Source organism: Bombus flavifrons, chromosome 2 (genome assembly GCF_040668555.2).
Source record: "Bombus flavifrons isolate JBK064 chromosome 2, iyBomFlav1_principal, whole genome shotgun sequence".
In the NCBI taxonomy this organism is placed as follows: domain Eukaryota; kingdom Metazoa; phylum Arthropoda; class Insecta; order Hymenoptera; family Apidae; genus Bombus; species Bombus flavifrons.
In genome coordinates this window covers 16406749-16420056 of record NC_138443.1, presented here as the reverse complement: position 1 = coordinate 16420056, position 13308 = coordinate 16406749, and the positions used below count along the sequence as shown (strand labels likewise).

The 13308-nt window shown below is 38.6% G+C and overlaps 1 protein-coding gene across 8 annotated transcripts in view; it reads left to right on the top strand.

Moving 5' to 3' along the window:
- Window positions 1-13308, top strand: part of LOC138189748 (protein expanded) — a 125037-nt gene that overhangs the window by 64586 nt on the left and 47143 nt on the right. The window lies entirely within an intron of this gene.

The window sequence follows — 13308 nt, the reverse complement described above, 5'->3', positions numbered from 1 at the left end:
ATAATTCATGGCGACAATGCTGCATATTCAGCACGCGATATATGTGTATAACCGTTTTCTTCTTGTTCCGTTATACCTGCGTAATTCCGAGTTATTATTATTTTCCACGCAACTTTCCCGTATTATCTTCCGATGAGAAACGATAACGTTGACGCTGGTAGCTCGTACAGATTCCAAAACGATATTATAATTTTTCTCGGTCTCGAATACGATGCATTTCCTTTATATTTGCATTTTATATCGGAGAAACGATAGATTTCACGTATGTATTTCTGATCGATTTTACGAATATTATTAATCCATGCGTTTGAATTATTTATGATGCGCGCAGGGTGCTTGTTAAGTTTTCGTACAAATTTTTTACCGTTAAAAACGAAGTAGCGATGGTACAGAAATACGCGTAGACTTTCAAATGCTTCGTTCAAAAATTATTATAATAACACCAGGGGAAAGAAATTTACAGTAACAGTGAAACTTTGCTTGAATGCGTTGGAAAGAGTAGCATGACGGAAGAGATGAAAATTGTCTGAGTATTATATTAATGTTAACTCTCAATTCATAAGATACAAATTTTTATTCTACGTTTTCGACTTGTTTTCGCATGTAGGATCGTCTTCTAATCGATTGCCCGCGTTATGCGTATCTGTATATATCGTACAGATATCTTAATAGTATCAATCTTTGTACGCTATAAACAAATTGACGAAGCAAAGAACTAACATCGTAATCAGCAGGATTTCTATCGACACAAGCGAATATTTGTTTGTTTAAAGAACATCTCTCGCGAACGCGTTACGCTACATTTCGTCGCGCACCAGTCGACAGCAACCCATAGCGTGCAGGAAACTAAAACAACGACCCGGATTTTTGGAAAAAGAACCGGAGTTCAACGTGTAGCATCTTGTTACGATCGTATTCCGTCCTCTGGCCAGAGCGGAAACGCATAGAACATGCCCGCGAAATACCAGAGTTTATCGGAACATGTGCATCGCGCTGTCGAGGACACGCCCGGATTTTCTAATCGTGGAATGCGATTAGTTACATCCGCGACGCGCGTGGGTGTACAAATGCGGAATAACCGATCCGTGAGAGACCCCGAGTGTATACTATAGTATAGTTGATATATTAAGGCGTGCGAAGGTACACGCACCTGTCTTGTCCTTCTTAAAAGTCATTTACAACCGGCAGGATGCGAGACTCAGAAGGAATACCTGGTACTATGTACAATAGAACGTCTAATGGAAAAAGTTTTTGGTTGGTCGATAAATTTGTCGTGCTATTGCAATGGTAATTTAACAATCGTACGGAATAAGTGGTATATATCGGAAAATTTAGAATTTATTTCTCGTTAAATATTTCTGGATAAATTGTCTTCTTTTCGCTAGAAATTTATAACGTACATATCTTTTATTCAATTTTATATACATATATGTTATACATATGTGTGTATGATATGTATATGATATACATATATATGTTACATATATGTTTGTACAATTTTGCTACGAGTTTGCGGTAGTTTCTATATTCTCTCATTCGACAAACGTGGATCGTACACGTATCTGTCGATGATTTTATTAATTCGTATTAAATATTAGATTTGATATTTTCGATAAGTTAGCATACGATGTTATAAGATTTATATAGCGCAAAACTTGAGATTCGTTATGTAAATTTTGTTCCGATCTTCTGATTTTCTACTAAAAAGTTGTTAAGGAAGAATGCGTTATAACTCAACTTGTATTTTCACACTGGTGTTTCGTTCCGGTTCACGGTAGAACGCGTGCCCTCGTAAATTTTTCAACGCTCGTGAAAAATGAGTGATCTCGTTTGGAGGCGTGTGTTTACACGAATGACTCACGCAGTATGTATATGCGCGATTCATCATCGTTCCAAAAGAGCTGTGATTGCAATTAAAAGAGTTGTTGCCGATTAAATCTGCCGGAATAAAGGCTCGTTTGATGGTGCGTTTTACTTAACGATTCGTAAGATACACGATTATATCGTGTTTAGGCGTTTAACCGACGACATGACTGATGCTTCTCGCGTAAATAACCACGTGTTAATTTCATTTTTAATCGTCTTTCCTTTCATCTACCGTTCCCTCCTGCTTTGGTTTATCGTCTATCGAATAAATAGCGACAAGTAGTTGTTAGAGTTAGCCAACGAGTATGGTATAACAAGCTATGAAAGTAACAACTTGATACGTATAATATTTTAATACAAATTGGAATTTAGCAGACTAGATCAGTGCAGCGGACAAATATACAGCGAATGAAATATCTTTCGGTAAAGCTACATATCTTTAAAATTGTAACACAGATGTTTTCTGTGCAAGTATAGGATTTTTAACCGTTTCTATCCTCAATTTAGCCTTTGCCAATTACTAAGCACGTCACCGGTAAAAATTTGCAACTGCAGTCTGGGAGTTTACAAACCAGACATTTTTCATTTCTTCTTTTATTTGTTAACACAAATACTTTTTCTGTTTCCCTTTTATATATTGTGATTTAATCGAATAAATATATTAGGTTGTCCGAAAAGTGTCCTTCTTTCGCAAACGTGTTTTTTACAACAGTGCACCTTTATACAAACGTGAAAGCAAGTCTGTAAAATGTCGCGGTGTTTATCTCAACGGAACGAAATGGATCCTACGTAATTCGACAAAATAATATAAAACTAAAAACATCGTGCGTCTATTATTTCTTCATAAAACGAAAACAACCCAATATTTTGATCTTTTAAAATTATTATTTGTCAAAAATTTTGTGTTTGTGATTGTGTTTGTCAAAAACGTCAACTCCTCCATAGAGGAGCAGTTGAGCAGAGGAGGTCCATCTATTTCCAAGGATACTCTATCACCGATGGTGTTAAACTATAAACGTGTTATCAGAGTTTTGGCTCGATAGCGGCTTTGAGCGGCGACAGTCTTAAGGACTACCGCGATTTTAACAAAGAGTCGCGGATGTTGCAGTTTCGGGGATCCCGACAAGGATCCCGACAAGGATCCCGACGCTCCCTGTTTCCCGCCGCGAAAGATCGCGTACACGGGGCCGATGACTCGAGGACTCTCGAGCTCACGTTGTCCCGTGGCACGTGGAAAGCGATAATAAGGATTTTCTAGAAGGATCTGGCTACGTAGCAGACAGGGTGATGGACAGTTCTCTGACAAGAGGACTGTGGACAGAGTCAAAGAAGCTCGTCGCTTACCCCCAGAATCTTCGTGTGATCCAGATCGCCGAAGCTCGATATACAGGGTGGTTGGTAACTGGTGGTACAAGCGGAAAGGGGGTGATTCTACGCGAAAAAAGAAGTCGAAAATATAGAATAAAATTTTTCTTTTTTTTTTTAATTTTTCCATCGAGACAACGATTTACAGTGAGATCCGTTATAACGAGACGGATAAAGTGCACGCGTACCGAGCAAAAATTCAAACTCGATTTTCTGGAAAACAAAGCCTCAAACGAAAAATTTGTATTCTATATTTTCGACTTCCTTTTTCGCGTAGAATCACCCCCTTTCCGCTTGTACCACCAGTTACCAACCACCCTGTATATTTTATATTATTTGACATGTTCTACCGTCATTTTATCTCGTTTCTATTTTAAACGCTATATTCACGTTATCTTATATTGACAAAAATTGAGAAATTGATTAATCAGATGCTGTAAGAATTTACGTAAAGTTAGACGAACGAAAAAAATGGCAACGAATGTACAATCTTAAATAAAATTTTGGAAGCGGTCATTTGACCAGGTTTGGCGAGGTTAGCGTTTACTGATCATTTCGCATAATACCATTCGTTACACAGTTGAATGATTTTTAACGTCAAATGGTTAGCTTCGGTTACAATACACGACGTTACTCGTCCCACGCAAATAACGCGTTTCTTGCAACGATACTCGTGCAACTCTGTTTGCTACGTTATTCGCGTTTGCTGCCATAATTGCAAGAATGAACGTTTCCTCGGCCACTTTTTACAGCCAAAGCACATTGGACTTCATTGATCAAGTCCTGATCGTGGGATGTTTTACAAGAGATCGGACATCTCCTAATGCCGCTTCTGTAACGAGCTCATTAGCGCGAGTCTGCGTTTTTCGAGAATGCGGAGGAAGTAACCTTGCTCGTGTTTGCCGTCTCTTCTTTACACTTCCCATGGAACTATGTGAGAATAGTATCTTATCGATTTCTTTCTTTCCCTTTTCCTTCTTTTTTTTTCGTAAGATCACTTCCTATCACGAACTGTTCCTATTGTATACGTTCTAAATATAGAAGTCTTCTAACTGGTTTAATAACATCGATTTGCCATGTTCTCGACGATACGCGTATATTACAATTTTTACCAGTTATCGTATTTTTCGAGGTATCCGAGGAGATCAATAAAAAATGATCATTTCAGAATTACGTATTTGGGAATTGCGTTTCGTTAGAGATTGAATTGCATATTTACGAATATTCGTTTCGTTAGGAGTCGGAGTAGGTGCTTTTCGTATTATACGACGATATAACGAAGATCAACGAACACGTACCTATTTTTTTTTTTTTTTTCATTTCTTTAATTCTTTGTCACGATTCCTTTGTACCCTGTTTAGTTGCACAAGCGCTTGAAGATTATTTTAGATTCATTCACGAGCTTGAAAGAGCGTCTCTGTTTTCGTAACGTGGCGTCACTGTAGAATGCGTAGTAGAGTAGACAGGCGAAGGCGGCGGCGGTAAACGTTTCAATGGCAAGGTTTCCGCAGCGATGTCGATTTGCTCGTTCGAGGCTATTGCCTTTTCGCGTCGTTAGACAAACCATCTACACGGAGCGTACACGCGGTACGTCGGGCCGCGCCGCGCCGGCAGCGTTCTAGCACACCTTCTCACACGATACCATCTAACTAATTATAGCCAGGCTCATTTGTAACGACGAATCTGAATTCCCGGTTGCCAAGGAAATTCCTCGTTCTGCCTGCGTGGCCCCGCGTTGTAGCCTGCTGCGAAATCAACAGGCCTGGATTTTATCCTCGTTACGCCGATCATCAGAAAGTTTGCTCGAGTGTACGTATCAATTTTGCGACTCAAACGGAGCTATACGGTACGCGATAACAGAATATTTGCATAAATATCGGTAATATAGAAAAATGGTAACTCATCGCAATGCTTTTCTTCCGTTTTTTGAATTTTTATTGATTTTTTACTGTACTCTATAGAGTAGAATATAGATAGGTATTCCTTCGTATTGAAAATTCATTTCACGGACATTTCGTAACACTCGTTACATTTAGGATAACCATAAACGTGGATATAATAATTACAAAGTGGATTTACACTTATTTTCGCATGTGGAATAACTTTGCGTCGATGAATCGTTCGTTCTCGCCCAGTCGAAAATCGGTCAAATTCTCGTACATGTGGCAAATTTGAAATTCGATTATTCTAAAAAAAAACAAGTCTTTGGCGCTATCTTGTCATTTTTTATCTTCGCCTCATCTCGAGCCGTAGAATCACTCTGGCTCTGTTTCTATCGATTACCAACCATCCTATGGAACGATCGTTGCCAACGAACTAATAGGTTTAGCCGAATATCTACTATGTTACTTGTGAAAATATGTATCTTAATATCAATAGTATACTAAATATACTAACATTGTACCAGAATTATGTTTATGATCGATGATTATATTACAAAACATCGATCACCTAAAGTGCAATTTTTCCGATAGCAATTTTCGTATTCTGCCGGATATTCATAAAGATATTCGATTATCGCTTATATTAGGTTGTCCGGAAAGTGTCTTTCTTTTACAGACACGTCTTTTACAACGATGCATCTATATATAAACGTGAAACCTAATCTATCGAACGTTGTGATCTTTATCTTGATAGAACAAAATGGATCATATGTAATTCGATAAAGTAATATAAAACGGGAAATGTTATGCATCCATTGTTTCTTTATAAAACGAAAGAAACTTTTCGGACGACCTGATACATATGGGTCAGCTGGTAAACGTTGAATCGTATCGTGCGATGAAATTGCGCGAGTGATTGGCCAAGTAAGTGGGAAAATAATTATAAACGCTAGGGAAATGGAGATAAAAGAAAGAACGTTCGTTTCTTTTTCCAAACACGGTATAATTATCTTGTTAACTAAGAATAAGAAAGGCGAGTTAACTCAATATCCGTAGCTCGTCTGTAATTTCGACGTATCTTTCATTTTTCCTCTGATAATTTCTTCAACGATGAGAAACGACAGACAGAGGATAAAACATTTTTCCGGTCTGAAACGCTTACGTGCTCGTGAAATCGACTCATTGTTACAGAACACGCGATAAAAGATACGCGTTCGAATTAAAACCTCCCATTCTTCGTGCTACTATAAATGTCCTGCCGTTTGCTATTCGTGCTTTCTACGGTATATTTCTCGAACGATCGCCGCCGATTCTTATCTTATTCCGCTTACATTCGGTATCGATACTAATTTATTGCGTCAGCATAATAATTACGTAGATAATTGAAACGGCGATTAGAGAGACTGTTTGGTCGTTCGAGCGAGTTTCTGTCCCGATGGAAAAACACGTTGCTCATTGTTCATTCCATCTGATCGGGAGAGCGTACCGTGGAATTTCTGTCGTAAGAGGACGATCGACGTATGATTTTACGCTTAGTTACTCATTTTGCTTGTTTCTCGAGAATACGCGGTTCAGCTATGTCGGAATCGTATTAAAAAATGTTATACAGGGTGGTTGGTAACTGGTGGTACAAACGGAAAGGGGATGATTCTACGCGAAGAAAGAAGTCGGAAATATAGAATAAAAATCTTTTTTTTAATTTTTCCATCGAGACAACGATCTACAGTGAGATTCGTTATAACGTACCGGACGCGTACCGAGCGAAAATTCAAAGTCGATTTTCTCGAAAACAAAGCCTCAAACGAAAAATTTGTATTCTATATTTTCGACTTCTTTTTTCGCGTAGAATCACCCCCTTTCCGCTTGTACCACCAGTTACCAACCACTCTGTATGTTAATAATATTAGCTCCGTTGTTTAACACAAGTCCTCGACTTTCGATATCGCGGTATCTGTAATACGTTCTATCGCTAAATTGTATTTCGTTTATTATCGAACGCAACGCCGTGTTCTACAAGAAAATCGATTAGTAGTAAAAATCTGTGTCTTGCTGTTGACAATTGTGGATCTTAATCGCCGAAATAAATGTATAGGAACACTTAGATTATACTTAGAATTGATATTAAAATAGTTTCAGATTTATTTAACACTAGAACTACCGATAGTTAACACGAAGCTATTTCTACCAAAACCAGTCAAAATCACTGGTCCTTAAAAAATACGTAATAATAGAATATTTTTATATTTATTGATTTATTACTTCCTTACAGAATCAATTCCACGTTATGTAGTACATTTTTGGTATTGTCAATCCATCTGAGACCATCATCCCTAAACGAGGCTTGACACATTTATAAAATTGTAGAACCAGTCATTTTAATTAGTGTGATATTTCTAGTGTTAGCATCTAGCGATCTAGCGATCGATCCGAAATTTTCCTGATAACTGATATCATCATATCGAACGATACGCGGTAAAAATTTAAAAAACGTGCGGCAAGTTGTACAAAACGAGGAAACTGGCTAATTGGGGTTCGATAAATTGGACCCTTTTACGCTTTGACGAGTACCAATCATTTTGACTGCTATTGGTATGAGTAGCCTTGATGCAAAATTATTTTGGAGTTTGAATGCATAAAAAACAAAATAAAATTCATTATATTATTCTTTCAGTTATCGTTGCGAAAGTCATTACACCATTGTGTAAAAAAATATAACACGAAGTAGGAATATTAAAATAAAATTGTAAAACCAGTCAATTTACTGGTGTGGTAGTTCTAGTGTTAATGTGTAACTGACAAGATCTTCGTCGATACACAGTTGCACGCGTCTCAGCACCTTCTACACCACACTACCCATGGAACAATTGCATTCATCTGTTTTACGAGACGCTGTGCACGCACATACTTCCACACACTCGTACTCGTATATGTGTGTCACTACTACGCGAATAATCTAGTGCGGCACACAAAATTACACATATCTCAATACTTGCTACTCGTGCAATTTTGTCAATAACGTTAGCTTAATCGTGGACGAGTGGATAAATATTTATCAGCAACGATGGAAATTACGTAATTCTTGTAGGAAGAAAAATTCGTACGGACGATATTTTTGTCAGTCCCGCGAATCTATCGTTCGTGGAAGACGACCATGGACGAAATCGCGGGCCCGATAGGATCGACCGTAAATCTGAACCGACAGGCTGTTCCAGAGGATATTTTATGGTGGCCCGTAGAGATTTGGTGCGGACAAGATCGGCGCTGGAATGCGTCGAGCGACTCGAAATATTCGATACGGGGCGATAAATTGTTCTTCTACCTTGGCGCGTACATTCCACGCCGAGCATTTATGAGGCACCTTTTCCCTGGGGGCAGTGCTTAAAATGTTGCAGCAATTGTAATAACATTTCCGTGTACGGTTTCTCCGACGATGCTTCTTCTCTTTCCTCTCTTACAATTAGCTTGGCCGCCTCTCTCTTTCGACGTTGCTCCGCTAAAATTTTTCACTGTTAGAACGATACGTTTCTGCATGTGATTTTTACATCGGTGATTAGAGAGATCTGGAAATGGCAATAGAATTCTGGAGTGATAAAAATTTTGGTATACGCGGATGATAAGTTGATTATCGATGAAAGCGATAGCGTATTTCATGGTTTGGGTTTGTAGCTTTAAGTAATAATAAAAAAAATTATTTAGAGAGATATATGGACATAGGAATAAAATAAACGAAAGAAAATTATTTAGACAGATATATTCTATAGTAAATAAAATAGTATATTAAAGGAAATATTTGATTCTTTCTTAGATTTTTATTTCCTCAAAAAAAGGTATAAGCAAAATTCCGTTCTAATATAGTGTCTCGATAAATGCATTATTTATTTCAACTTGATTTTATCCTGTTTTTCTAACATATTGGCCAATATTTATTGTTAATATTAAACGGTAATTCAATTTATTATAGTCGTTAATTATTGCTAATAATTATATCGATTGGCACCCGGTCTCCATTAAGAATATCCTGGTTTTTCATATTCGACTAGTTTTTATTATCCAGAATTTTCTGCCGGTTGATTCATAAGCTTGTGAAGGATCGTGTTGCTCTACCGTAGCAGATCGTCGACCGGTTTCCGTAAAGCTGCATGGTTCCTGTTATATCAGATAACTTTCTAATCGTAGAAAATAATACAAGCTTCTATCGGATGTATCGAAAATTCTTTCGCTGTAATTACCGAGTAAAAGGAGGAAAAGGATCGTCGTGGATTCTACAGGAACGTCTTGAGGCAGGTGTCCATTTGACAGTAAAGCTATCCGCGTTGAGAGTTTTAAGAATGACTATCCGATCCGATAGTGACTCGGATAATCGCTCTGAACGCGGTATCCACTTGCGAGGTACAACCTGCAGAGCAAATCGCGATACTTTTCCTTTGAAATGGATACGTACCTTCGCGTGGTATCTATGCAACGCCACTACACCTATCAATCGATGTAAACTCGGCAAAGTAATATCGTCTATATAAACGAGAATAAAATGGTTAAATTAATCGGCAAACACATTTTCCTGCGGGTAATTTCGTAGCGACTATGCTTTCTAAACATCTAGCTATTAGATAACAAGGAATTGAAATAACAATAAATTATTCTACTGATTTCGCTATGTTTGTTTTTCTTTTCTGTAGTCTCGATCTTCAGCGTTCAGGATATCTAGAATTTCAATTAGTCTGCCACGGTTCTTGTATGTTTATATGCCGATCTTACTCTTGGCTTAACGAGGGAAAAGATCTTTAATGTCTTAAGAAATATGTTATCGCATAATCATCGTACGAATAAAACGATTCTATCGCGTCTTTTTCAAATTGCGGAAATTTGCTGCTAGTGAAAAGTATGATTGGACCTAAAACATTTCGGAGAACTACAGATATTCGTGTATTTGTTACTGCAGTGAATTATTGTATTATACAAATTATTATTCTATCTAATGATTTAATATACAGGGTGGTTGGTAACTGGTGGTACAAGCGGAAAGGGAGTGATTCTACGTGAAAAAAGAAGTCGAAAATATAGAATAAAAATTTTTCGTTTGAGGCTTTGTTTTCGAGAAAATCGACTTTGAATTTTCGCTCGGTACGCGTGTACTTTACCACGTCTCGTTATAACGGATCTCACTGTAGATCGTTGTCTCGATGGAAAAATTAAAAAAAATTTTTTTATTCTATATTTTCGACTTCTTTTTTCGCGTAGAATCATCCCCTTTCCGCTTGTACCACCAGTTACCAACCACTCTGTATATTAGTGTAGCATCGTGAACGAGGGGCCTGGGGGGTGTCGTGCGAATTATAAACAAGCGGTTGCTGAGCATGTGCGTGGTGTGGCTAAGACGAAAGATACGAGGCTAAGACAAAAGACAAGGGGTTGCTAAGGGACATATACGAATTAACAGCAGTATGAGTTGAGAAGCCAGAGAGTGCGAATTGCGTTATCGAGATATAGTGTTGCTAGCGCTTTTGAGAGAGAGTTGAATCCGTGGTGACGGGAGTTGCTAATTAATTATCTAGTTGTCTTAATTATAATACGTTATTGCGATTAGTTCACGTTAAACAACCATCGTTTTCTGTTTAATCAACATCCGTTCAATCCATTTATTATAAATAAACTAATTATAATAGTTTACGATACTACGTTAGTTAGTAGTAATCGAAAATACTCGCTAATTTACGCTGATGATATAACAATGCCGGCTCTTCTCTGAGACGAGTGATCTGTTAAGCTTTGGAGAGTTTTACGATCGAACTCTACTTATAAGAATAAAATTCTAGTTAATATCGATCGATCGAACTTCTGCTTATCAACGCAACTTATCTGAACGTAAACTCCTATTGTATGAATAAAAAATCATTATATTCTATATAGTAACAGGAAGAACGAACGAGCCGCTATTATACGAAATACAGTTGCATGAAGCATTTTTGCCTCGTTGGGTTCATAAGATTTGAGGTGATGGGCGTGATAGGTATTGAAGGAACACTCGAATATATTTAACAATAAATATTTATTAACAAATATATTCGGTGAGTACACTTGGCGTAAAACTCGCGGTTATTAATTTCGGTTCGCGGTTCACGATTACAAGTTCGAATTCGGGTAGATACGGTTCGATATGCGATGTCGAGCATATTGCCTGAGATGTCGAGCAACTCGGATTCGCGATTGCTGCCAACTACACACTATCAATTCGGACAGGCGTCTCACGACCGACTTTCCGTCACGATGATGCTGCATAGGAAAAACTATATGATGGGATGTGTCTAAGGATACGAGATCATCGGATTCGTTGAGGAAAGCGTTGGTTCGGAAAGTGAGGGAAATGGACGTCGCTGTTAATTGGCTGAATTTTGGGTTGATGGTTGTAAAAGGATGCTAACCAGCCTTGAGAGAAAGTTGCTAGCAGGAAGCGTCGTATGCGAGGAAAGCAGATTTCCAGTATCTTCCCGTAGTGAGTGGTAGGTATAGGGACTGCTAAGACAAAGACTATTTGTTCCTTTGGAGGACCTTAGCTAAATAAATCCTAAGATTTATAGCGGGTCCTTAGGCTAGCTGAAAATATTCTGTAAGAATGTATCGGCATGTGACAATCATCTTGTCCGAAGGATAGGGTCTTTGTGTAGCGAGCCACGGGACAGAAACCGTTGGAAAGTTTGCTGTCGAGTGCCGCTACAGATTCTACTATAACGAAGCCGATGATTTTGGTAGGTTTTTCATCGAGACAGACCAATTCGATTGGTGTCTCGAGTGTGAGAATCGATCAATAGTAGCTTGTGTGGCGTCTACAGGATTCGCTACAGGATGTCTCTGTCATTGCTGATGGCTTCGGTGCGACTTACGTTTCTTTCTATCTTTCGATAAATCATGTTTTGCACATCCTACGCGCTACATCTTTTCAACTCGATCCATCACTTTTCGTTCCACTGCGCGTCGAAACACGTTACAAAAGCACGGACCGAATAAAACGAACCTCCTCCCTCGCATGTACAATGTCCCGGGCAGAGTCGCGTTGCTAAACAGATCGTTCTGATTCAAACGATCTCCGACTTGAAAAAAAGATCACCTCGTAAATACGAAACCGTGAACGTCAGACACGATTCGTGCTATAAAACTAGCGCGATTTCAATACGCATTCTCGATGTTGAGCATTCGTAATTTATGCAAATCGCAAACCACGGCGAATCCGTCGATACTTTGTCCAGTTTGCCTTGCGAACGAGACAAGGATCGGTCTTGGTCCTGGAGCTACGTCCATTCAGCTCGAAAGCCACGGATTCCGATGATGTCACGGCGGTATAGTATAAACAGTAGGTTACGCCAGGTTCGATTTGAATATTCGTAGGTATCCAATTCTATGTATATGTGTGTCTACCTATTTCGTTTCTGCTCTAATCTTTCTTTACCTGTTTTTCCCTACTTCCGCCTATATCGCTTCCTTTTTCTCTTTGTCTGTCTGTCTTTTTTTGGTTATCGCGTCTGTCCTTGTTTATCTCCGTCTATCTCTCTGTCTAACGCCTGTCGCTATCAGTAATTCATCGACCGCAGTAAGAACAATAGCTACGGCTACTCCGAGGACTTTTCCATGATTATACGGTGCTTAAGCTGTGATTACCATGTACCGTGAACGAGCTGCCACACGGTACGCCGATCGTTTTTCGCAACAGTAGAAAAGAATGGAGGTTCTTCGTTGAAGAGGCGTGTTATTATACGGAAGGAGAGTATCTGTTTCTAGCAGAGGACTGCGCGTTCTTTTCTCCACACGGCAATTGATAATTGCTCTCACGTTCGCTCGTTTCGCTATTTTTCGTGCAATGTATTACAGCGTGGTTTTGTGAATTTGACGTTCGATCGCTGATAATTGGATAATCATAATTCATACTTTCATACGTAGTTTTCGTACTTTCACGTTGCGAATTTGACTCTAACGTATAGTATTCGGATGACAAAATATTCGGCTACAACGACATTTCTTGGGGGTTTTGGAGATCGTTGAAGTTCAGAACGACGCTCTGTTTTTCACGAAAATGCGGCGTAAAAAATTTGAGTCAACCTGTTCATTGGATTTTGACGATACTTTCTCAACGTTTGGTACCTTAAACTTACTCTGTGTGCATTCGGATCGCGAGTATTGGATTAGGTTTGCATTATTTTTATTT